Genomic DNA, 26,543 nt, shown 5'->3' on the forward strand with positions numbered 1-26,543 from the left:
TATTGAATTGAGCTTTTTTTGTCGGGGGAAAAGAATGCACACGTTTAAAAACAATATGCTTACCAGTCCTTGCCAGAAAGTAGTTGTATTTTGTGGTTTATTTGAAAATACCAATTCGAAGTAGTCAAATATAGTTTATATGGAGTTTCAACTAAAAGGCAACTATGTTGTTTGACATTCAAATACAGTTCTCAGAAAACCAAATCATACTTGGAGGTATTTGAATCTAGGCAAATCATTTGAAAAGTAACTAACAGTTAGTTGAATTAGTCTAAATAGATGATCATAAGCACATGGTTTAGAGGGCTCTCAGATATTAATCTTAATATAGCCTATAGCCTAGAATTAAATAGAGGAACATGGAATCACCTCAACATTACACTAGACTCCTTTTGCAACTTCAAAATGACTAACAAATATGTTTTTCATGAGTGAGACATAAGGTAATATAGTAACACTTGACAACAAGTTCTTATACATGTGTAGTAACTTATTATAATAGCAACATTGTTACATAGGCCTTTGGAAATGGCTTTATAATAGCATAATAATGGAGTTATTACATAAGTGGAATAAGGAAGTCCCCATTCCTCAGGTACAGTAGCTAAAAACTCTTAAGCTCATTGCCATGCAATCAAAATCCATTTACAAAAGTAAATGTAAAATGTTGCTCCAAAAGTAGTTTGTTTTATTACACAGGCACAATGACAGTTTAACGTAGAGTATTACTGAGAATGCTAACAGTAACAAAATATGTTTATTTAGTAAACTAGATATCCCAAAACTGCCTTCTTGAATCAACTACGGCAAAAGGTAGGTGGAAAATCATTTTAGTTTGTATTCTGAGTAAACTATCTATTTAAAGATGGTATATTGTGCTCAAAACAAGAACACTTACCTTCAGATGAACGTAGAGCTTCTAAGTTGTTTTTGCTAAGCATTCAACTTGCCATTTGCAAATGGGTTTGAACTACTCTGCAGTATTTTCAGGCATCATAAAATGTATTGGAGCTTTGAACATTTCAGTGGCATGTTGAAAGAGTCATACAGTAGTTGAGCGTCAATGTATTTATACTTATCTGTACAAAATATCATTGGTTAATTGGTATGACTTGATTTTGTACACCTAGGACAGGGCTGCCCTACCCTCTTCCTGGAGATCTACTGTCCTGTAGGTTTTCAGTCCAACCCTAATTTAGAATATCAGATTCAGCTAGTTAAGGTCTTGTTGATCAGCTAATCAGTAGAATCAGGCGTGTTAAATTAGGGTTTGACTGAAAACTCACAGGACAGTAGATCTCCTGGAAGAGGGTTGGGCAGCCCTGACCAAGGGCAATGGACATTCAGGAGAATGGTCATTTACAAAATGTTCAGATAGAAATGTATTGTGTAGATCAAATGAGTGTCAAGTATATTGGAATAGTATAGGAGATCGTGTGTGCTCTATTCATTATCTTCAACATGCAGTTCCAGATACAGTTATACTTTAATGGCTTATTGCAAACAGGCTCCATGTTTTAGAATATTTTTTATATTGTACAGGCTTCCTTCATCTCACTCTGTCATTTAGGTTAGTATTGTAGAGTAACTACAATGTTGTTGCTCCATCCACAGTGTTCTATCACAGCCATTAATTTCTGTAACTGTATTAAAGTCACCATTGGACTCATGGTGAAATCCCTGAGTGGTTTCCTTCCTCTCCGGCAACTGGGTGTATTGACACACCATCCAAAGTGTAATTAATAACTTCACCATGCTCAAAGGGATTTTGAATGTCAGTAAAAAAATGTGTATTTAAAAAAAATCTAAAACAATAGGTGCACTTCTTTGCGAGGCATTGGGGGGAAAAAAACTCTGGTCTGTGTGGTTGAATCAGTGTTAAAAACCCAATGCTCAACTGAGGAACCTTACAGATAATTGTATGTGCGGGGTACAGAGAGGTAGTAATTGAAAAATAAAGTTACACTAATATTGCATGCAACTTATTGTGACATGTTAAGAGCTACAGGCAGTTTTATTTGTGTGTCATTTTAGGCTAAAATTGAAAAAAGGTACAATCCAAACATTTACTACTCTACTTATTTAGGCTTGCCATAACAAAATGGGTTGAATACCTGACAAGAAATATCAGCTTTTCACTTTTAATATGTAAAAATACTTTTTTAAATCCACTTTTGACATGGTGTATTGTGTGAAGGCCAGTGACACAAAATCACAATTAAATTCAGGCTGTAACAACAAAATGTGGATAAAGTCAAGGGGTGTGAATACTTTCTAATTAGGCACTGTACAACCCTACCATTAGTTGAAGACAGCCAATCCAACAGTTTCAGAAAAGAAGTCACTTCCTGAGATCTGTATTAAAAATAAATAAAAAGTAGTTGCTTTCTGAGATCTATATTTTCAAAATAGTTTTAAAAAGTAGTGATTTTTTGGGATCTATATTCAAATAATTGTAGTCATCTCCAAAGTAACTTTTTTCCTCTGACAAATAGTTACTTTTCACAAAGCACAGTTAAAACTATAGTTATCCCAGATCTGTATGCTACTTGTCTCACAACGAAATTTGTTTTTATCACTATACACATTTATTTATTTTGGGATCCATCCCTGTAAACGTCACTTGCCTGATGACGCACAAGTGGAGAAGGTGAGTCGATTTTAAAACATGCGCATTTTCATCCACGTTCGCTCTCCTCGATTACCTTTTTCAAAAGGAGGCGAGAGAGGACGGAAGACAGAGGACGCAGAAGTTGAGATAATCCAAATGAGAAAAGGCCATGATGAGTCTCTTTCAAGCTCAGTACAGACATTACCCTAATTGACCTAAAAAAGAATGGCCACACTGCTACGATTTCTCCCCGTTGTGGACACTCCTATGTTTGATAAGGTTACTCTGGAAGGAAAAGCTCTTGTAACATAGTTTGCACTTGAAGGGCCTCTCCTTGGTGTGAACGGTCTGGTGCTTCTTCACATAGTTCGCCTCAGCAAAGCGCTTCCCACATGTGGGGCAGGCGTACGGCTTGTCGGCATCCGTCCTAAAACTAGGTCTCCCACGTTGTGACCCAATGACACCAGAGGAGGTAGAAGCAGGAGCCACCACCCTCATGTGGTTAGTCTTTGAGCTCCCTCCTTGACCTCTAGCCATGGTTTCGGTGTTGTTGGGATTGTCTGCAGTGTTATAGGCTAGGTACCTCTCATGGTGAAAGCCCATCCTGACCCTGTCTGTATTGGTGGGATAACTATGAGGCAGCTGAGAAAGGCTAGACCCAGGTCCAGGCTTTCTATGAACCCAGTCACCAGGCATTAGAGGAGATCTTGAAGGAGAAAGACTTCCTGTTAGACTCCCACTAGGCGGGTCTCCCACCACTCTCTGTGAAGGCTGAAGCCCAGGGTGACCTGCTCTGTTCATCATGGATACTGTGGTGTTTGTATCATAGGAACAGGAGGGTCTATCTCTATCAGCCCCAGGCCCTGCTCCTTCCCTGCACTGAGACTGTGAAGACAAGAGCCTCAATTGCTGACTGGATCCTCGGTCTCTCTGATGACCACCAGGACTGAGGGTCTTGAGTCCACCTGTCCACTGGTTGTGTTCTGTGTGGTGGTGGGGTCTCTGTCCTTCGTGGTTGGGTCCTGGTTCCGACTCACGAAGGAAGAGTGACGGCTCCTGATCCAGGGTCCTGATCCGGGGCCAGAGTTTGTGACCAGCCGCTTCAGAGGTCCAGTCTCTCCCGCCAGTAACACCGGATATCAGCAGGTCCTCATGGACTGCAGACTGTAAACACAAATTGAACAGAAAAGCATAAAGGTTTATATAAGAAACTCTCTGCTGTACACAGAAACATGACAGTAAAAATAATCACAGTCAAGCCTATCTCTATCACTGTGATTCAAGTAGCTAACAATATGGAGCCTTGGAGTTCATTATAAAAAATGTCCATGTGTTGATTAAAAAAGTGAAGTATAATGTTTTGGCTTAACTGAGATAAGGAAAACTCAGTCCCTGCAATGACACAAAAATAACCAAGTCAGTCAGAACAGAGTCAATGTTGTATTTAATTTCAACAAAATGGTCATACACTCACACAGTGAAGTACAGTACTTTATAATTGTACAAAACATGTGACAAGTAGAATAACTTCACACAACACTTGACTTTTTCTGTAACACTGGGACACTCGCTTAGAGAAAATTAATTTTAGAATACTTTGGAAAAGGTTCAACATTAGACACATCACTACTTCAAGTCAAGTAAACATGAATTAAGGCACTATAATTTCCTCATTACAAAACACCAGCATCAAAACAGGACAAGGTTCACTTTACATCAGTGAAGCATTTTTAGAGACACCATCACACCAACGATCACCATATCATCAACTCTGTCTTATCACACTCATTCTTTCCTCAATTCACCTCATTCAGTTTCCCTACTTACATCCAAAACAAACAGAATACAAACTAACAAGTACTAAATTACATGTCACTACACATGCATTTTCTGCTGGTGTATCCTGAGGTAGCTCCTCTCTGAGAAGCTCTTCTCGCAGTGCGTACAGGCGAACGGGCTCTTTTGTGTGGATCTTCAGGTGCATCTTCAGCTGGTGCGAGAACCTCTTCTCACACTGGGTCAGCTCTAGGATTTCTCCCTTGTGTGGACTCTCTGGTGCCTTGTCAGGTTGGATGAGTGTGAAAAACTGGCCTTGCACAGGTGGCAGCCAAATGGTTTCTCCCCTGTGTGGACTCTCTGGTGCCTCTTTAGGCTGGACAAGTGTGAAAAACAGGCCCGGCACAGGTGGCAGCTGAACGATGTCTCTGCTATGTGCATCCTCTGGTGGATCTCCACCTGTTTAGGAAAACTGAAAGTTTTCCCACAGAATGAACAAGGGAAGCGCTTCTCTTTGCCACTGGACCGACTGATAGTGTTACTACTACTGTCATTTGTCAATAGGTTTGTGTGGCCATTTAGTGTTGAGGCACTGGCATTGTCTGAGGTCTGGTTTAACATTAGGAGAGTGTGAGGAGGATTAAGACCAGGGAGTGTCTGTGTCATCGCAGGGTTCATGTTCCAGTTGATAGATCCTATAGAAGGCAGGCTGAAGGCAGCACCTGGTAGGGGGTTAACCTGAGGCGTCATCAGTCTCTCTGAATCACAACTATAGGAGCAGGATGGAGCATCGCTAGCCGAGTCTGTGTCTGTTGTCTTACGGACACCTCCCTGTACCCGCAGACCAAATCTAAGCCTCGCCCTGGTCTCAGCCAGTCTGTTGTCATGGAGACTAATTTTGGTTGTCGTTTTGTGTTCCACTGTCTGTTTCTGGTTGTAGTTAACAGTGTTGTTCCCCAGCCCAGAGTTGAGGATGCTGTCCCATCCACTGACCTCCACTATGTCGCCTCTGTTCCTGACCTGCTCAGTGATGTTGATTCCTGGGCCCTTGGCTGCATCCGTCTGGATCTGGGAATCCAATATGGCTGCCCAGTCTCCTCTGTTAGCCTCCAGCCAACCACCTGCAGGAAGAGGTTACAAAGTAGACTTTACAAACATGGTAGAGAACTCTACATATGTATTTATTAGGGATCCCCATTAGCTGCTGCACTTCCTGGGGTCCAAACACATTAAGGCACTTACATCACACATAAAACAAAAGCTAAAACAGTACATCATATAGCATTATTACACCACTACATATCTACAATACAAAATGTATAATACCACCATACAACAATATATTTGTGTGTAGAGTGCGTGTGCGTGTGTCTGTACCTGTGTGTGTCTCTTCACAGTCCTCACTATTCCATAAGGTGTATTTATCTGTTTTTTAAAATCTAATTCTACTGCTTGCATCAGTTACCTGATGTGGAATAGAGTTCCATATAGTCATTGCTCTATGTAGTAATGTGCACCTCCCATAGTTTATTCTGGATTTGGGGACTGTGAAGAGACCTCTGCTGGTATGTCTTGTAGGGTATGCATGGGTGTCATAGCTGTGTTCTAGTAGTTTAAATAGGCAGCTCGGTGCATTCAGCTTAACAACACTTCTTACAAAAACAAGTAGTGATGAAGTCAACCTCTCCTCCACTTTGAGCCATTAGACATTGACATGCATATTATTAATGCTAGCTCTCTATGTACATTTAAGGGCCAGCCAAGCTGCCCTGTTCTGAGCCAATTGTAACTTTCCTAAGTCCTTCTGTGGCACCTGATCATACGACTGAACAGTATCCAGGTGGACTTGCCTTGTTGATAGTGCTAAGGCAGAGCAGCACTTTATTATGGACAGACTTCTCCCCACTGTTGTATCGACACTCGGCATGTCATTAGTAAATATAGAAAAGTAAGGGGCCGAAACAGCTGCCCTGGGGAATTCCTGATTCTACCTAGTTTATGTTGTAGAGGCTTCCTTTAAAGAGCACCCTCAGTGTTCTGATAGACAGATAGTTATCTACAATATATCAGGTGTAAAGCCATAACACATGCTTTTCCAGCCGCTATGATCGATAATGTCAAAAACCACACTGAAGTCTAACAAGAGAGCTCCCACAATATTTTGATCATAAATTTCTCACAGCCAATCATCAGTAATGTGTAAATGCTATGCTTGTTGAATGTCCTTCCCAAGAAGTGTGCTGTAAGTCTTGTCAATTTGTTTACTGTAAAATAGCATTGTATCTGCCCCTCCCCAAAACAAAATCAAAAGGTCTAGTATGGGTTTGTAACAGGCTGATTGGTCAGCTATTTGAGCCAGTAAAGGGGGCTTTATTATTATTATTTGGTAGAGGAATGAATTTAGCTTCCTTCCAGGCTTGAGGACACACACTTTCTAGTAGGCTTAAATTGAAGACATGGCAAATAGGAGTGGCAATATCATCCATTATTATTCTCAGTCATTTTACCTCCAAGTTGTCATACCCCGGGGGCTTGTCATTGTTGACAAGACACAATATTTTCACCACTTCCACACTCACTTTAGGGAATTCAAAATTACAATGCTTGTCATAACTTGGTGAGTTATACTTGGATGTGTAGTGTTGGAGTTTGTTGCTGGCATGTCATGCCTAAGCTTGCCCAATTTTTTTTTATTTTTATATTCAAGTAGTTGGCAATATAATGAATGTCTGTTTCAGTGAATGATGGAGCTGAGTTTTCCTTTTTGCCCAACATTTATTTAAGGTGCTCTAAAGCTTTTTACTATCAATCTTTATATAATGCATTTTGTTTCATAGTACAGTTTCTTATTTTTTTATTCAGTTTAGTCACATTTGCAGTATGTTCGCCAATCGATTGTACAGCCAAACTTATTTGCCATTCCTTTTGCCTCATCCCTCAAAACCATAAAATGTTTCCATTCCTCATCAATCCAAGGGGATTTAACAGTTTTTACAGTCATTTTCTTAATGGGTGCATGCTTATTAGTAACTGGAATAAGCAATTTCATAAATGTGTCAAGTACAGTGTCTCGTTGCTCCTCATTACACACTACAGACCAGCAAATATTCTTTACATCAACAACATACAAACCACTACAAAACTCTTATACACTATATTAGGCCAAGCCTTTGGAACTTTGGTTTTCCTAGATATAGCTACTATATTGTGATCACTACATCCAATGGATTTGGATACGGCTTTAAAACATATTTCGGCAGCATTTGTAAAGATGTGATCAATACAGTGCCTTGCTAAAGTATTCGGCCCCCTTGAACTTTGCGACCTTTTGCCACATTTCAGGCTTCAAACAAAGATATAAAACTGTATTTTTTTGTGAAGAATCAACAACAAGTGGGACACAATCATGAAGTGGAACGACATTTATTGGATATTTCAAACTATTTTAATAAATCAAAAACTGAAAAATTGGGCGTGCAAAATTATTCAGCCCCTTTACTTTCAGTGCAGCAAACTCTCTCCAGAAGTTCAGTGAGGATCTCTGAATGATCCAATGTTGACCTAAATGACTAATGATGATAAATACAATCCACCTGTGTGTAATCAAGTCTCCGTATAAATGCACCTGCACTGTGATAGTCTCAGAGGTCCGTTAAAAGCGCAGAGAGCATCATGAAGAACAAGGAACACACCAGGTAGGTCCGAGATACTGTTGTGAAGAAGTTTAAAGCCGGATTTGGATACAAAAAGATTTCCCAAGCTTTAAACATCCCAAGGAGCACTGTGCAAGCGATAATATTGAAATGGAAGGAGTATCAGACCACTGCAAATCTACCAAGACCTGGCCGTCCCTCTAAACTTTCAGCTCATACAAGGAGAAGACTGATCAGAGATGCAGCCAAGAGGCCCATGATCACTCTGGATGAACTGCAGAGATCTACAGCTGAGGTGGGAGACTCTGTCCATAGGACAACAATCAGTCGTATATTGCACAAATCTGGCCTTTATGGAAGAGTGGCAAGAAGAAAGCCATTTCTAAAAGATATCCATAAAAAGTGTTGATTAAAGTTTGCCACAAGCCACCTGGGAGACACACCAAACATGTGGAAGAAGGTGCTCTGGTCAGATGAAACCAAAATTGAACTTTTTGGCAACAATGCAAAACGTTATGTTTGGCGTAAAAGCAACACAGCTCATCACCCTGAACACACCATCCCCACTGTCAAACATGGTGGTGGCAGCATCATGGTTTTGGCCTGCTTTTCTTCAGCAGGGACAGGGAAGATGGTTAAAATTGATGGGAAGATGGATGGAGCCAAATACAGGACCATTCTGGAAGAAAACCTGATGGAGTCTGCAAAAGACCTGAGACTGGGACGGAGATTTGTCTTCCAACAAGACAATGATCCAAAACATAAAGCAAAATCTACAATGGAATGGTTCAAAAATAAACATATCCAGGTGTTAGAATGGCCAAGTCAAAGTCCAGACCTGAATCCAATCGAGAATCTGTGGAAAGAACTGAAAACTGCTGTTCCCAAATGCTCTCCATCCAACCTCACTGAGCTCGAGCTGTTTTGCAAGGAGGAATGGGAAAGAATTTCAGTCTCTCGATGTGCAAAACTGATAGAGACATACCCCAAGCGACTTAAGGCTGTAATAACAGCAAAATGTGGCGCTACAAAGTATTAAATTAAGGTAGCTGAATAATTTTGCACTCCCAATTTTTCAGTTTTTGATTTGTTAAAAAGTTTGAAATATCCAATAAATGTCGTTCCACTTCATGATTGTGTCCCACTTGTTGTTGATTCTTCACAAAAAAAATACAGTTTTATATCTTTATGTTTGAAGCCTGAAATGTGGCAAAAAGGTCGCGAAGTTCAAGGGGGCCGAATACTTTCGCAAGGCACTGTACATGTCGATGATTATATTCCTGTGCTGTTTGTAACTACCCTGGTAGGTTGACTGATGGCAGGCACTGGTTACAGTTTGAAGCTTTTTCTTGAGTGGGTAGCTTGATGAGAGCCAGTCAATATTGAAATTACCCAGAAAATACACCGCTCTGTTGATATCACATACATTATCAAGCATCACACATATTATCTAGATATTGACTGTTAGCAGATGGGGGTCTATAGCAGCTTCCCACAAGAAGGGCTTTATGTGAGGCAGATTAACCTGTAGCCATATTGCTTCAACAGTATTTAACATGAGATCCTCTCTAAGCTCTACAGGAGTGTGCTTCTGAATATAGACCGCAACACCGCCCCCATCGGCATTTCTGTCTTCCCTGTAGATGTTATAACCATGTATTGCTACCACTGTATTATCAAAGGTATTATCTAAGTGCGTTTCAGAGTCAAAATATGAATGTCATCTGTTACTAGCAAGTTATTTATTTCATGAACCTAAGGAACTCCCAATCACAGCCGGATGTGATGCAGCCTGAATTCAAACCAGGGACTGCAGTGATACCCCTTGCACTGAGATGCAGTGCCTTAGACCGCTGCGCCACTCGGGAGCCCTGGTGAAGTTATTAATTACACATTGGATGGTGTATCAATACACCCATTCACTACAAAGATATAGGCGTCCTTCCTAAATCAGTTGCGGAGAGGAAGGAAACCACTCAGATTTCCACCATGACGCCAATGGTGACTTTAAAATAGTTAGTTTAGTTAAACGGCTGTGACACGAGAAAACTGAGTATGGATCAACAACATTGTAGTTACTCCGCAATACTAACCTAAATGACAGAGTGAGAAGGAGGAAGTCTGTAAAGAAAAAAACTATTTCAAAACATGCTTCCTGTAGGGCCTCCCGAGTGGTGCAGCGGTCTAAGGCACTGCAGATTCAGGTTCAATCCCAGGTTCAAGCCGGGCCACGACTGGGAGGCCCATGAGGCGGCGCACAATTGGCCCAGTGTAGTCCGGGTTAGCCGGAGGGTTTGGCCAGCTGGGATGTCCTTGTCTGCGCTCAAGCGACTCCATGGGCGCATGCACTGACTTCGGTCCTCCGACACATTGGTGCTTCCAGATTAAGTGAGCAGTGTGTCAAGAAGCAGTGCGGCGTGGAGGGGTTGTGTTTCGGTGGATGCATTGCTCTCGACCTTCGCCTCTCCCGAGTCCATACAGGAGTTGCAGCGATAGGACAAAACTGTAACTACCAATTTGATATCACAAAATTGGTGAGAAATGGGGTAAAAAGTACCCCCCCCCCTTAAAAATAAACTAAAAATAATAAATCCTGTTTGCAATAAGGCACTAAACTAAAACTGCAAAAAATATGGCAAAGAAATTTTATTAACTACGTCCTGAATACAAAGGGTTATGTTTGGGGCAGATCCAACACAACGCATCACTGAGAACCACTCTTCATATTTTCAAGCATGGTGGTGGCTGCATCATGTTATGGGTATGCTGGTCATCAGCAAGGACTAGGGAGTTTTTGGGAATGAAAATAAATGGAATAGAGCTAAGCACAGTCAGAATAATAGAGGAAAACCTGGTTCAGTCTGCTTTCCATTGGGAGACAAAAATCACATTTTAGCAGGACTTACCCAGAAAGGCTCACAGCTGTAATAGCTGACAAAGGTAATTCTAGGATGTATTGACACAGCGGTGTGAATATTTGTGACTTGGATATTTCTGAATTTCATTTTTTTTTTTAAATCTAAAAACATGTTTTCACTTTGTCATTATGGGGTAGTGTGTGTAAATGGATGAGGATTTGTTATTTAATAAATTTTGAATTCAGGTTGTAACACCAAATGTGGAATAAGTCAAGGGGTATGAATACTTTCTGAAAGCAGTGTATGTATTTCTCCCTTACCTTGCTCCCCCATCTTTATTCCACTCAGCAGATCAATGCTCTCTGGTTCATCTTCTATTGTCTCCTCTTTGACCAGCAGCAGATCAGGCTTCCCATCCTCCATGTCTACTGACTGTAAGAGATACAGAGTGAGAGGATGTTGGATTAAGAAATCTGATATGAGCACCCTGCTATGGAGCATCTTCTGATTGGGCAATGAGGGATTGCTATGAGTACTATGCAAACATGTTAGTTAATTTGATCACTTGTAACTCTTTAATAGTTTTATAAATTCAAAGGCATGTCAAGACCTGGGCCCGTATTCACAAAGCATCAGAGTAAGAGTGCTGACCTATGATCAGGTTCCCACCTGCCTATATAGTCACTCATTGTGATCTAAAAAGGCAAAACTGATCCAGATCAGCACTCCTGCTCTGTGGATACAGGCCCTGACCTAATACCATTCAGACAGTAGTTTACAGTGGGCTCACCTCAGTGAGATTGTGTGTGGTCCTGTGCTGCTCAGCTGGTTCCTCTGCGGGTTCAGGAGGAGGTGTAGTCTGGTTGTCCTCTATGACCATGGTCCCTTCTGGGTTCCACAGACCCTCCTCACACCCCTCCTCCTTCACCAGCAGCACCTCTGGACCCTCCTCCTCCTGGAAGAGACAGGTGATACAGATTACACAGATATACACTCCCTCAGGTACATACACACACTTTCAACATGGAGTCTTTACCCATCCCCACTAGGTTTGAGTCCTATAATGTAGTTACAGAATTACTTCATTGTTGTTAAACCCATCATGGTGGACATAAACATGTTGTTGTGGATAAAAACAAGTCAGCTATGATAAGTAAAAAGTCATCATCAGACAAACCTGACTAAACAATTTTCACGTGTACAGTAGGTGTTTGTTAGTGTGTGGGTATGTGTAGGTCCAAGACCTCTCCATCATTGTTGACAACTCCATGGTGTCCCTCTCCCAGAGTGCAAAGAACCTTGGTGTGACCCTTGACAACACCCTGTCATTCTCTGCTAAAATCAAATCAGTGACTCGCTCCTGCAGGTACGAGCCTTCCTCACACAGGAAGCAGCCCAGGTCCTAATCCAGGCTATGGTCTTCTCCCATCTAGACTACAGCAACTCTCTGTTGGCTGGGCTCCCTATTTGTGCCATCAAACCCCTGCAACTTATCCAGAACGCTGCAGCCAGTCCGGTATTTAACCTTCCCAAGTTCTTCCATGTCATCCCGCTCCTTGACACATTCCACTGACTTCCAGTCATGGCTCGCATCCACTACAATACCATTTTGGTTGCCTATGGAGCAGCAAGGGGAACTGCCCCTCCATACCTTCAGGCTATGCTCAAACCCTACACCCCAACCCGAGCACTCCGTTCTGTCACCTCTGGTCTCTTGGCTGCATCTGCCCAACCCAGTCTAAGCTCTTCTCTGTCAAGGCACCACAATGGTGGAACGAGCTTAACGCTGAAGCTAAGGACAGCAAAGTCTCTGCCCATCTTCCAAAGACGTCTGAGACCCTACCTCTTCATAGAGTCTCTTAAAATCTTAAAATGAACACCCCGCCCAAAAAATGTAATGTCTCAACTAAAAATCTGCATTAACTTGATAAACTACATAAATTGTCATTAAAATTAAGTTGTTGAATGTAAGTAATGAAATAGGTATTTGTGAACATCACAGCCTACAATTTCTAGATGAAACATTCTACCAAGGAATATTCGACACTAAAATCTGTTACTCCCGTTATTACAAATGCATCTGTGGATCTTTTATGCTGACAAAAATGAAAAGTAATCTTTGTCTTCAATGCAGGGTTTGATTTACCGTCAGAAGCTATCGAGTGGAATGGTTACTTTCTATGTTATACAGTGGAATGTTTTTTTCTGCTGGTGTATCCTGAGGTATCTCCTCTTAGAGAACCTCTAACTGCAGTGCGTACAGGCAAACGGCCTTTCTCCAACGTGGACCTTCAGGTGCATCTTCAGCTGGGGCTGGTAGGAGAACCTCATCTCACACTACGGACAGCTGTAGACCCTCTGATGGATCTCCACCTTCTGGGGGCTGCTGAAGCCTTTGTTACAGAACATGCAGAGGAACCGTTTCTCTTTACTACTGCCTGATGTTGCTCCCCCTCCCTGAGCCTTGGCCCTTTGAGTTCAATAACTGATAGCAGTCATGTGAATCGGAAGGCCCTATTGACGAGGACACTGGGTCGCGACCCCTGAGCGTGTGTAAAAGGGAGTGGGTTGCAACATTTGGATTTGTCTCTAAGCTTTCCCTGTAGTCTAAGAAATCTCTGCCTTGTGAGTGTCCTCCCCTAAGTGAGTCTCGTCTACATTCCATGTCAGAGGAACATCACCTTCAACTTTCACAGTTGCCATCTACCACTAGAGCCTACCCTTTCTTATCCAGGCACCCTTCAGAGTATACACTACTACTGTACTAGTTCCAGTCCCCTCTAGACAGATCAGTCTGGGTCTCTAAAGCCAAGTCTTGGTGTCCGTCTCTGACTTGAGGACCGCGTTCGGCTTTAAACTGACCTCCGTGATGCTGCATCGGGACTTGTCCTGGGGCACGTTGGCAGAGGACCCAGTAGCTACAGGGGGAACCACTCCAGGCGCTGCTCCAGTCTGGATGTCTCTGCTGTGCCGTAGGTCCTCCTCTCTTTCAGATGTCTCCTGCTTCACCCCAGGACCTGCAGCCTCTGCAGACTTACACAAGAGAGGTTATTACTGGTACATGAGTAGCATTGGATAACAATGTCATAGGGAAGTCTCACAAGCTCCCCTATGGCAGATAAATGATGTAAAGTCTTTCTGAAATAAACTGGCCATATTTGATGTACTGTCATTTTGATGTAATGCTATGACACTAACTTCTATCACAATAACATCCTGGGTTGAGGTTCCATTCCCCTCATCAACATTGATTGGTTGGTCATGTCTCCATGTATTGTGTTCCGCTGGCTTCACAAAGCTTCTGTGGCCTCCAGTGAGATGTCCTTCACCTTAAAGAGTGATTGGGGGAGAAGAGGTGGTTAGGTACTGCGTCGTCAATGATAATATATTTCCTATTATTTGCTGTTTGAAAAAAATTATCAGGATAGAATGTGATAGTGTCTTTCAGCAAGTTTGCTAAGTAATCCGGGGAACTATAGCCTACTATGTGTGATTAACACATCTAAAGTCAAACGTGCAGATGTCAACGGGGCGACAGGCCCCTCGACCTCTGCAAAAATGTACCTCTTGCCATCCCTCTATATCGGTCGAGGATCTTAGCGCTAACGTTACTGGGACGACTGGCGACGACGCGGTCTCGCGTTGTCCTCTCTACACGCTCCCGTGCCATCTTCAATTCGAGTTGCTGTAGTTTCCTCTGCAATACCCTGTTTTCTTTCTGGCTTTGAGTTATTTCCAAACGAAACACTGCATAGTCGTCGTCTACGAGTTTACAGATGTCTGCCACGGCTGCATTTGCTAGCACCTCCATAATGGAGGCTATTTGAGTGTGAAAAACCATACAGTTAGCCATTGTTAGCAGCTAACGTTAGCGTTAACTAGATAACAGATGTATCACCCAAGTCCTGTCTCCAACACGAATGAAAGACTACCTGGGGGGTAAGTAGGTGATGCTGTTTAGTTAAGAGTCATGTTTTGAGTTCGTGTGTTAATAAGTTTCTAAATAACTAATAAAATCGCTAACATTGACATTTTTTCTTGGTCACCGTTCAGTTCCGTTTACACTTCTGTGGTTTTTAAATCGCGGTTGGCAATCAACATTAGTGATGCATTACCGCCACCAACTGGACTGGAGTGTGAACCAGCGACATGGGAGGTCTAAAGTTGAGCTCTACCCAATTAAACCCTGCCTTCTCTTAGGAAACGAAATACAGAATTAAATATAATATCAGCTTAAGGTTTTCTTAAATTCGATTTAACTCCTCAATACCATTATTCCTTAATCGTAATAACAAATTGTATTTTTTACTCCCACATTGCTGGCACTGAAATGGAATGTGTTCCACTGTCTCCATCTTCTGGCAGTGATCACACTTTCCAGTTGAATGTTTCCCTTCTGATTTCAAAGTGCTGTTGAGCCTTATGAGTCTCGGCCTTGTGATTAGACTTCCCTCTTTTCTCTCTTGACCTGAGGTCCTCCCCCACCCTTTCCTGGATCTTAAAACAAGGGTCTTCCCTTTCCCTCGCTGTTCCACAAGTCCTTCAATTAAAAAAACAACAACTTCTTATTAAGACCTTGGCCTCTCCTTTACTGAAGATAAATGATCTTATTGGTTGCTTAGCTTAAAGAGTATGTGGTTAAATTAAAGGTCAGCTGCCCCTTAAAACCAAATTATCTGGTTTTAAACAGCCTGTGGCATCGATATGAGCCAGAAACATTAATTCTAGTGTTATTTACTACAAAGTATAAATAGGATAATGTTGGTCATAAAGTCACACAGTTGTATGGATCTGTGCAAAACTGCTAACTACTGTAAGCGTATATTTTTTATTTTAAAGGATTCCTTCACGCTAAGGGCCATATGTTTCTATGGCCGTATCACATGCAATGATTATTTACATTCAAACACAGTCGGGATTGTAGTTCACATGAGCCAGAAAACTGTAGGGAGAAGTCAGAATTTCCATTGCATTGTGGAAAAGTGTGCTTCAAATTATACTACACTGAACAAAAATATAAACGCTAAATGTAAAGTGCATGTTTCATTAACTAATATAAAAGATTCTAGAAATGCTCCATACACAATCTTATTTCTGTCAAATTTTGTGCACAAATGTTTACATCTCTGTTAGTGGGCACTTAATCCTTTGTCAAGATAATCCATCCACCTGACAGGTGTGGCATTTCAAGAAGCTGATTGAACAGAATGATCATTACACAGGTGCACCTTGTGCTGGGGACAATAAAAGACCACTGTAAAAATGTGCAGTTTTGTCACACAACACAATTCCACAGATGTCTCATGTTGAGGGAGCGTGCAATTGGTACGCCTCCATAATTTTAGAGAATTTGGCAGTACATCCAACTGGCCTCACAACTGCAGACTACGTGTGACACCAGCCCAGGACCTCCACATCCGGGATCATTGGTGTTCACTGTAGTTTACTGTTTTCCTTATATGAACTGTAACTCGGCAAAGTCTTTGAAATTGTTGCATGTTGCGTTGTATTTTTTTGTTTCATTATAGATTAAGAGCTGATATTAGTATAACGTACTAACATTTAAACCATACTCGATTTTCTCATTCACATTCAATAAAACGTTCTATTTTCGCATACTGAGAATGCGTCATGCGCGATTGGGTTGTTTTTCGCATTATTGGTTAATTTCGGTAGCACATCCCCATATCTGATTATCAGCTGCTGTCAAAGCCAAAATGAGTATGACCTTAAAAGTACAGTACATTTTTGAAATGTCATATTATAAAACTACTTTTTTTCTCCACATACTCAAACAGTCTACTCTTTAGGATGCAAGTACAGGCATTCGGACATGCCCACTGTGTGTTTGAGCTACTTACTTCTGGATTTTATCATTGGATTCTATTTCTTTTGCATCTGCTGGTACCAACTATTCATCTGTGTGATTAACACGGGCAGAGCTAGAGAGGTGTTTGTGAGGGAAGGGCAGATCCCGAAGGGGCTTGGGGCCAGGTCTTTTTTCAACAAAAACATATGTAGAGGGGTTTAAGCAAATTATTGAAAGCTGAGATTCACGCACATGTAACAGGTTTTGCTCTAGACTTATGACCTCTTAGCGTAATGGTTAAGGTGTTGACCAGCTACCCGGACAGCTGATGAAACTGTGGGTTTTCACAACAGAATAATTTCTGCTCAAACTGTCAGACACCATCTCAGGGAAGCTCATCTGTGTGCTGTTGTCCTCACCAGGGTCTTGACCTGACTGCAGTTTGGAGTTGTAACCGACTTCAGTGGGCAAATGCTCACCTTCAATGGCCACTGGAGAAGTGTGCTCTTCACAGATGAATCCCGATTTCAACTCTACCAGGCAGATGAGAGGCTAATGGCGTCGTGTGGGCGAGCTGTTTGCTGATGTCAAACGTTGTGAACAGATTGACCAATGGTGGTGGTGGGGTTATGGTATGGGCAGGCATAAGCTACGGACAACGAACACAATTGCATTTCATCGATGGCAATTTGAATACTCAAGAGACACCGTGACCATGAGGCCCACTGTCATGACATTCATCTGCCGCCATCACCTCATGTTTCAGCATGATAATGCACGGCCCCATGAAAGCAAGGATCTGTACACAATTCCTGGAAGCTGAAAATGTCCCTGTTCTTCCATGGCCTGCATACTCACCAGACATGTCATTCATTGAGCATGTGTGGGATGCTCTGGATCGACATGTACGACAGTGTGTTCCAGTTCCCGCCAATATCCAGCAACTTCACACAGCCATTGAAGAGTGGGAAAACACACCACAGGCCAAAATCAACAGCCTGATCAACTCTAGAAGAAGGAATGTCACACTCCATGAGGCAAATGGTAGTCAAACCAGATAGACTTTTTCTGATCCACGCCATACTTTAAAAAAAATCTTATTTTTTACCCCCTTTGTCTTCCAAATTTTGTGATATCCAATTGGTAGTTAAAGTCTTGTCCCTTAGCCTCAACTCCCGTAAAGACTCGGGAGAGGCAAAGGTCGGGAGCCATGTGTCCCCCGAAACACGACCCCGGCAAGCCACACTGCTCGCTTAACTTAGAAGCCAGCCACACCAATGTGACGGAGGAAACGCTGTACAACTGGCGATAGTGTCAGCGTGCATACGCCCAACCTACCATAGGAGTTGCTAGAGCGCGATGGGACAAGGCCATCCCGGCCGACCAAACCCTTCTCTAACGACTCTGGGCCAATTGTTCGTCGCCTCAAGGGTCTCCCAGTCACAGCCGGCAGCGACACAGCCCAGGATCAAACCCGGATCTGTAGTGACTCCTCAAGCACTGCATTGCCTTAGACCGCTGCGCCACTCAAGTGGCCCTGCCCTTTGTTTTAGGTATCTGTGACCAACAGATGCATATCTATCAAAAATAAAAGGAGAACCAAGGCACTCTTCATATAATTGATTACAATGCCTTTATTAGTATGGCACGTTCAATAGAAACAACTGTTTTTTTTTTTAAACCGACGCGTTTCGGCTGCATGGCCTTCGTCAGGGAGTACAAAAAAAAAAAAAAGGAATAGGTCCTCTTTTAAACAGCTTATCAATCAATAGAGCAAGTCCCTACACCATGGCAACCCTGCCTCCCTACAAGCTATGGGTATTGATCATATTCCGGCCTCTATTAGAAAAGGGGACCGTCTTAAACTGTTAAGCCAAAGGGAAAGTTTTTGGATTTACAAACTACAGGCCACTAAATACCCTGGTTTAAATGAAGATATGGATTTCTCACCCTTCCTGTAGGGTCGTGATGGGTCCATTTGCTGTCATCTAGTGGACATTTTGCTCAATTGCCCTCAGCTATGGTTAGACTGTTGTTGTTCATGTTTTGCTGTGTTCTAGTGTACTATGGAATATTTAGCTTTCTTATTCTTGACACTTCTCCCAGTCATATTTAAGGTTCGAACTACCTTTTAGTGTTCCTATACTTCTAGTTTGGAGTTGTATTTTTATGATAACATAGCTACAGTATTTCAATGTGTATAGTATTGCTTACTAGGTGTGTCCAATCAATTGTGTAACCACTCACTCTTCCAATTAGGGCTAATTGATAAGCTGTTTAAAAGAGGACCTTGTATTCCTTTTTTTTGTACTCCTTGAGGAAGGCCATGCAGCCAAAACGTGTCGGTTTAAAAAAATAAAAAAAAAAACTTTGTTTCTATTGAACATGCCATACTAATAAAGGCATTTTAATCAATTATATGAAGTGCCTTGGTCCTCCTTTCTTTTTGATGACCAATTTACCCCTTTTACCAAAGAGCACCTTCTATCTACCAAAATGAACTATTGTGTCCCTTAGTAGCGCTTCCCTTCCTCCTCTTTCTACTAGATGCATATCTATATTCCAAGTCATGTGAAAAGATTAGGGCCTAATGAATTTATTTCAATTGACTGATTTCCTTATATGAACTGTAACTCAGTAACATCTTTGAAATTGTTACATGTTGCATTTATATTTTGTTCAGTGTAAATAATCAAATGATTTGCAAATATCTCAATTACTGTATCATTCTGTTACTTCATGACAATGCACATTTATTATAGACTATAATTGTAATTGTCTTTAAAGCCAAAGACAACCCTTTGAGAGCTCTGTTCTGTAGGCTAAAGCACGTTACTTCTCGTGACCCCAGTCCAACCAAGTGAAAAGCTTGGTCCCTCTGACAGATGGTGGTACACCGTATGATAATGAACCCACTCCACGCTACCTTGACTGACTGCACTTTCCCTAGCTTTCTCTCCACCCACTCCAAGACGTCATACAGGTCAGACAAACCCCATGGTTGACTTTTTCCTTGAATCGTATTTCTCCCCATTGTGCACATTTCTGTCTTATAAAGCTACTCAGGAAGAAGCTTTTGTAATAGTCTGTAGGTCTTTGGTGTGAACGGTCTGGTGCTGCTTCACATATTTTGCCTTAGCGAAGCTCTTACCACACGTGAAGCAGCCGTATGGCTTGTCGGCGTCCATCCTAATGCTCGGCCTCCCACATTGTGACCCAATGACACCAGAGGAGGTAGAAGCAGGTTAGTCTGAACTCCTTGACCTCTAGCCATTGTTTTGGTGTTGGTGGGATTGTGTGCTGTGTGGTGCATGGTGGTGGAGTCTCTGTCCTGGTTCCAACACAGGAAGGAAGAGCGACGGCTCCTGATCCAGGGTTCTGATCCGGGGCCAGGGCTTATGACCAGCCACCTCAGAGGTGCCACTCTCTCCCGCCAACAAGACTGGATATCAGCAGGTCCTCATGACCTACAGACTGTAAACACAAATTGTACAGAAGAGCATATACACTAAGTGTACTAATTGACAGACTGAACAGGTGAAAGCTATGATTAATGTCACTTGTTAAATCCACTTCAAATCAGGGTAGATGAAGGGGAGGAGACAGGTTCATTAAGGATTTTTAAGCCTTGAGACATGGATTGTGTATGTGTGCCATTCAGAGGGTGAATAGGCAACACAAAATATTTCAGTTCCTTTGAACTGGGTATGGTAGTAGGTGCCATGCGCACCGGTTTGTGTCAAGAACTGCAACCCTGCTGGGTTTTTCACGCTCCACTACCCAAAGGCCATCCAGCCAACTTGACATAACTGTCGTCAACACATGCCAGCAGAAAAAGTCTTCGAATGAAAAGTCCCATTTTCTGTTTATTAAACAAACACGTTTTAAATACACCATATGAAAACCACATATACACGTCTCAACTACAAATCTGCATGAACTTGATGAACTGCATTCATTTTCTCATTAAAAGCGTTTGATGGCCTCCCGAGTGGCGCAGTGGTCTAAGGCATTGCTAGCTGTGCCACTAGAGATCCTGGTTCGAGTCCAGGCTCTGTCGCAGCTGACCGCGACCGGGACACCCATGGGGCGGCGCACAATTAGCCCAGCGTCTTCCGGGTTAGGGGAGGGTTTGGCCGGCAGGGACGTTCTTGTCCCATCGCGCACTAGCAACTCCTGTGGCGTGCCGGGCGCAATGCACACTGAAATGGTCACCAGGTGTACGGGGTTTCCTCTGACACATAGGTACGGCTGCCTTCCGGGTTAAGCCGGCATTGAGTCAAGAAGCAGTGCGGCTTGGTTGGGTTGTGTTTCGGAGGATGCACGGCTCTCCACCTTTGCCTTTCCCGAGTCCGTATGTGAGTTGCAGCATGGGACAAAACTGTAACCACCACTGGGGAGAAAAAAGGGGTACAAAAATAAGTGTTTATTTAAAAAGATTTTAAAAATAGTTTAATGGAAGTAATGAAATAGGCATTTGTGAACATACCGTTTGTACTGTGTAGGTTAATTAAGAACTATATATCCCAAAATGTCTTGGCCTTGTTGGTGTGGAAATTGATCTCCGTCATCTCGCTGAGTCTATCTTTAGGGCAGAGTTTGATCTAAATGTCAGAAGCCATTGAATGGAATGGTGTGGAATGGCATGGAATGGCTTTCTATGTTTTTGAGTGGGATGGTTTTTCTGCTGATGTATCCTGAGGTAACTCCTCTCCGAGACCCTCTTCCGACAGTGCTTACAGGTGAACGACCTCTATTCCGTGTGGACCTTCAAGTGCCTCTTCAGATGGTGCTGGTGGGAGAACCTCTTCTCACACTGGGGACAGCTGTAGGGTTTCTCCCCTGTGTGGACCCTCTGGTGCCTCTTAAGGCTGCCAGCCTCAGCAAAGCGCATGTGACATTGGGTACAACTGAAGGGTTTCTCCCCTGTGTGGACCCTCTGGTGGATCTCCACCTTCTGGGGGCAGCTGAAGCCTTTGTTACAGAACATGCAGAGGAACCGTTTCTCTTTACTATTGCCTGATGTGGCTCCCCCTCCCTGAGCTCTAGCCCTGTCGTTTGCACTGAATACCGGATTGAAAAGTACATGGTCGTGTGAATCAGAAGGCCCAATCGACGTGGACACTAGGTCGCGATCCCTGAGAATGTGTAAAGGGGAGTGTGTCCCAACATTTGGATTTGTCTCTAAGCTTTCCCTGTAATCTAAGAAATCTCTGCCCTGTGAGTGTCCGTGGCTATCTGCATTCCATGTGGGAGGAGCGTCACCCTCCACTTTCACAGTCACCTCATCTACCACTATAACCTCCCCTTTCTTATCTAGGCACCCTTCAGAGTACACACTACTACTGTACTGGTTCCAGTCCCCTCTAGACAGATCAGTCTGTGTCTCTAAACCCAAGGATATGTTGACAGGGTCCATCTCTGTAGTGTAATAACATGACGGATCATCACCACCAGTGACTAATGCATCACCATCTCCACAGGAATGAACAGTCCCCTGGCTCTGATGAAATACCGGTAAATACTCTGAGCCGGCACTGGTCTGCGCTGGGGCCGTGGTGGGGTCCTTCGTGGCTACAGAGGACGCTCCAGCCGCTCCAGTCTGGATGTTTTTGCTGTGCTGTAGGTCCTCATCTCTTTCAGACCTCTCTTGCTTCACCCCAGGACCTGCAGCCTCTGTATCTGCAGACTGACACAATAAGATAGGATGTTATTACCGGGACATCAGTTATACCCAAACCTTTATAGTCCCATACCTCTTCAAACATTCAACATCCAATTGTGTACCCCCTTCTAACACCAGGGTCAGCGCACTCTCAAATGTTGTTTTTTGCCATCATTGTAAGCCTGCAACACACACACACACTATACAATAAATTTATTAAACATAAGAATGAGTGTGAGTTTTTGCCACAACCCAGCTCATGGGAAGTGACAAAGAGCTCTTATAGGACCAGTGCACAAATAATAATATAATAATTTATAATTTTGCTCTTTATTTAGCCAATTTACATATAAAACTTTACTTGTTAATTGAAAATTGTGAATAACTCACCACAGTTTAATGAGAAGGGCGTGCTTGAAAGGATGCACATAACTACAATGTTGGGTTGTATTGGAGAGAGTCTCAGTCTTAAATTATTTTCCACACACAGTCTGTACCTCTATTTAGTTTTCATGTTAGTGAGGGCCAAGAATCCACTCTCACATAAGTACGTGGTTGCAAAGGGCATCAGTGTCTTAACAGTGCGATTTGCCAAGGCAGGATACTCTGAGCGCAGCCCAATCCAGAAATCTGTCAGTGGCTTCTGATTAAATGAATTTTTCACAGAACTGCTTGTTGCAATTTTGATGAGGCTCTCTTGTTCAGATATCAGTAAGTGGACTGGAGGCAGGGCATGAAAGGGACAACAAATCCAGTTGATTAAGGAATCCGTTTCGGGAAAGTACCTGCGCAATTGCGCACCCAACACACTCAGGTGCTTTGCTACATCACATTTGACATTGTCTGTAAGCTTGAGTTCATTTGCACACAAAAAAAAATCATACAATGATGGAAAGACCTGTGTGTTGTTGTCCAACTTCTTAATCATAGCCTCAATTTTGTCCCGCACATTGAATATAGTTGCGGAGAGTTCCTGTAATCCTAGATTCAGATCATTCAGGTGAGAAAAAACATCACCCAGATAGGCCAGTCATGTGAGAAACTCATCATCATGCAAGCGGTCAGACAAGTGAGAATTATGGTCAGTAAAGAAAAGTTTAAGCTCATCTCAATTAAAAACAATGTGTCAATACTTTGCCCATTGATAACCAGCGCACTTCTGTATGTTGTAAATGCGTTACATGGTCGCTGCCCATTTCATTGCATAGTGCAGAAAATACGAGAGTTCAGGGCCTTGCTTTAACAAAGTTAACCATTTTCACTGTAGTGTCCAAAACATCTTTGAAACGGCCAGGCATTCCCTTGGCAGCAAGAGCCTCTCAGTGGATGCTGCAGTGTGCCCAAGTGGGGTCGGGTGCAACTGCTTGCACGCGTGTTACCACTCCACTATGTCTCCCTGTCATGGCTTTTGCACCATCAGTACAGATACCAACACAACTTGACCACCAAAGTTCATTTGATGTCACAAAGCAGTCCAGTACTTAAAAAATATATTCTCCTGTTGTCCTGGTTTCCAGTGGTTTGCAGAAGAGGATGTCTTCCTTAATTGACCCCCCATAAACATAACGGACATATACCAGGAGCTGTGCCAGGCCCGCCACATCTGTTGACTCATTATTTCACTGAAGACTAGATGGTTTCATTTTATTTTTGTCTGTGAAACGAGGCTACTCAGGCGAGAAAAAAACCTCAACCAAATGTATAGCCCCATGGAAACATTTAAATGGTCTGTTTGAAAATGATATAAGAATAAGAATTATATATATATTATTTTTTAAATGTGAATCACATTTTTATTTGGCGTACCCCCGACGGCATTGCGCGTACCCCCACCAGTTTGGGAATACCTGTGGTACATGAGAATTTGATAATGTCATAGGGAGGTCTGACAAGCTCTATGGCAGACAAATTAAGATGTACATTTAAGCAAGTGAATAGCTGAGGGGAGCCTTTCTGAAATAAACAGGCCACATTGTTTATGCAACACTATTACACTAACCTCAATCACGATAACGTGCTGGGTTGAGGTTCCATTCCCCTCATCAACAGTGATTGGTTGATCATCTTTCCATGTATTGTGTCTCGCTGGCTTCACAAAGCTCCTGTGGCCTCCAGTGAGATGTCCTTCACCTGAGAGAGTGATTGGGGGAAAAGAGGTGGTTAGGTTAGCTACTGTCAATGCTATATTGTACACTATTGACAGTTTTGACACTGTGTAGAATTGGCCAGAATGTAAGGTAACACTTCTCATAACTCCTTGATAAATGTATTATGTTCCATGCATCACATTTTTTTCTTTGAGTAAATAATAGGAAATGCAGTAAATCAAGAATCTGGTTAGAATGTGGGGTCTTTGCCCAAGATGGCTAAGTAGTCAGGGGAATTATTAGCTACAGATTTTAACACCAGATAATGTGATTTAACCCAAACATTTTGGTATCCATTGTACTGGGAGTTACAGGTCTGGCTATGCAAAACATCTGCAGAGATGTTTTAACTAAGCTGGTATTGGCAATACTGTCTTCCTTCTCAATTTGTAGAAAGAGCGTAATAAAATGTCAGTGTCCAGTTGCAGGGGGTTCATTTGAATTTAGAAAATGTGTCAAAGACTCCATGAAGTACTCCATGAACTAATCCAAGAATGTGTACTCCGACAACTTTCAAATCTTCTCTCCTTGATCGAGACAGGTGGGGGTCCACCCCAAAGTGCTGCATGACAGACACCTGTCTCATCAATGAGAGAAGAATTGAAATAGACAAGATGGCGGTACACACATTGTTGGATTACAAAATGGAGCAAAACATTGATTTATTTTTAATAATGGCGCATTTTCTGCATTCAAACGTAGCCCCTGCCACTGGACAGACATTTTTAGGAGACTCCTGTTTCCACCAATTGAGAACAAAGATAGTATTGCCAAGACCAGGTTAGCTGGAAAATCTCTGCTTTGTATGGACAAACCTGTAACTCCCAGTATAATGCCTGTATACCATTATTTTTGTTGTTGTTGCTTAAATCACATCTGGTGTAACAAACTACATCTGAACACATGCGGCAGAGGCGAACCAGACGACAGGCACCGAGCCACTCAGTGGTGTAAAGAACTTAAGTCGTTTTTGGGGGTATCTGTACTTTACTATTTATATTTTTGACAACTTTTAATTCACTACATACCTAAAGAAAATTATGTACTCTTTACTCCATACATTTTCCCTGACACCCAAAAGTACTGGTTACATTTTGAATGCTTAGCGGGACAGGAAAATGGTCCAATTCAAGCACTTATCAAGAGAACACCACTGATCATCCTACTTACTGCCTCTGATCTAGCGAACTCTAACACACATGCTTCGTTTGTCTATCTGTACATTAAAAAAACAAGAAAACGGTGCAGTCTGGTTTGCTTAATATAAGGAATTTGAAATGATTTATACGTTTACTTTTGATACTTAAGTATATTTTAACAATTATATTTACTTTTGATACTTAAGTATATTTAAAACCAAATACTTTAAGACTTTTACTCAAGTAGTATTTTACTGGGTGACTTTTACTTGAGTAATTTTCTATTAAGTTCTTTACTTTTACTCAAGTATGACAACGGGGTACTTTTTCCACCAGTGGAGCTACTGTACATATGAACAGTTTAGGCCGCGCAGCATCAGCCTTCTGCTAAATGTACCTCTTGCAATTCCTCTGTATCGGTCGAGGATCTTGACACTACTGGGACGACTGGCGAGAACGCGCTCTCGCGTAGTCCTCTCTGCGCGCTCCCGTGCCACCTTCAGTTCCAGTAGCTGTAGTTTCCTACGCAACGCCCTGTTTTCTTTCTGGCTTTGAGTTATTTCCAAACGAAACACTGCATAGTCGTTGTCTACGAGTTTACATATATCTGTCACAGCTGCATTCGCTAGCACCTCCATGATGGAGGCTATTTGAGTTTGAAAAACCATACAGTTAACCATTGTTAACTAACGTTAGCAGCTAGCTAGTGTTGCCTAGATACTCGAATTAAAGACTGCATGGGGTACATATGTGATGCTGTGCGGGTAAATAAACGTCTAAATAACAACAATAAAAACGCTGACGTAAAATGTTATTCGACACTGTTCACTTCCGTTTACACTGGCGAGAAAGGATGTTACATAGAATTGGGAATTAGAATACAGG

The 26,543-nt window shown here is 42.3% G+C and overlaps 1 pseudogene; it reads right to left on the reverse strand.

Moving 5' to 3' along the window:
- Positions 1-4,038: 4,038 nt before the first annotated feature.
- LOC112232166 lies at positions 4,039-26,510 on the reverse strand (annotated as a pseudogene).
- Between the last annotated feature and the right edge of the window lie 33 nt (positions 26,511-26,543).

This window comes from Oncorhynchus tshawytscha, linkage group LG11 (genome assembly GCF_018296145.1).
Source record: "Oncorhynchus tshawytscha isolate Ot180627B linkage group LG11, Otsh_v2.0, whole genome shotgun sequence".
Classification (NCBI taxonomy): domain Eukaryota; kingdom Metazoa; phylum Chordata; class Actinopteri; order Salmoniformes; family Salmonidae; genus Oncorhynchus; species Oncorhynchus tshawytscha.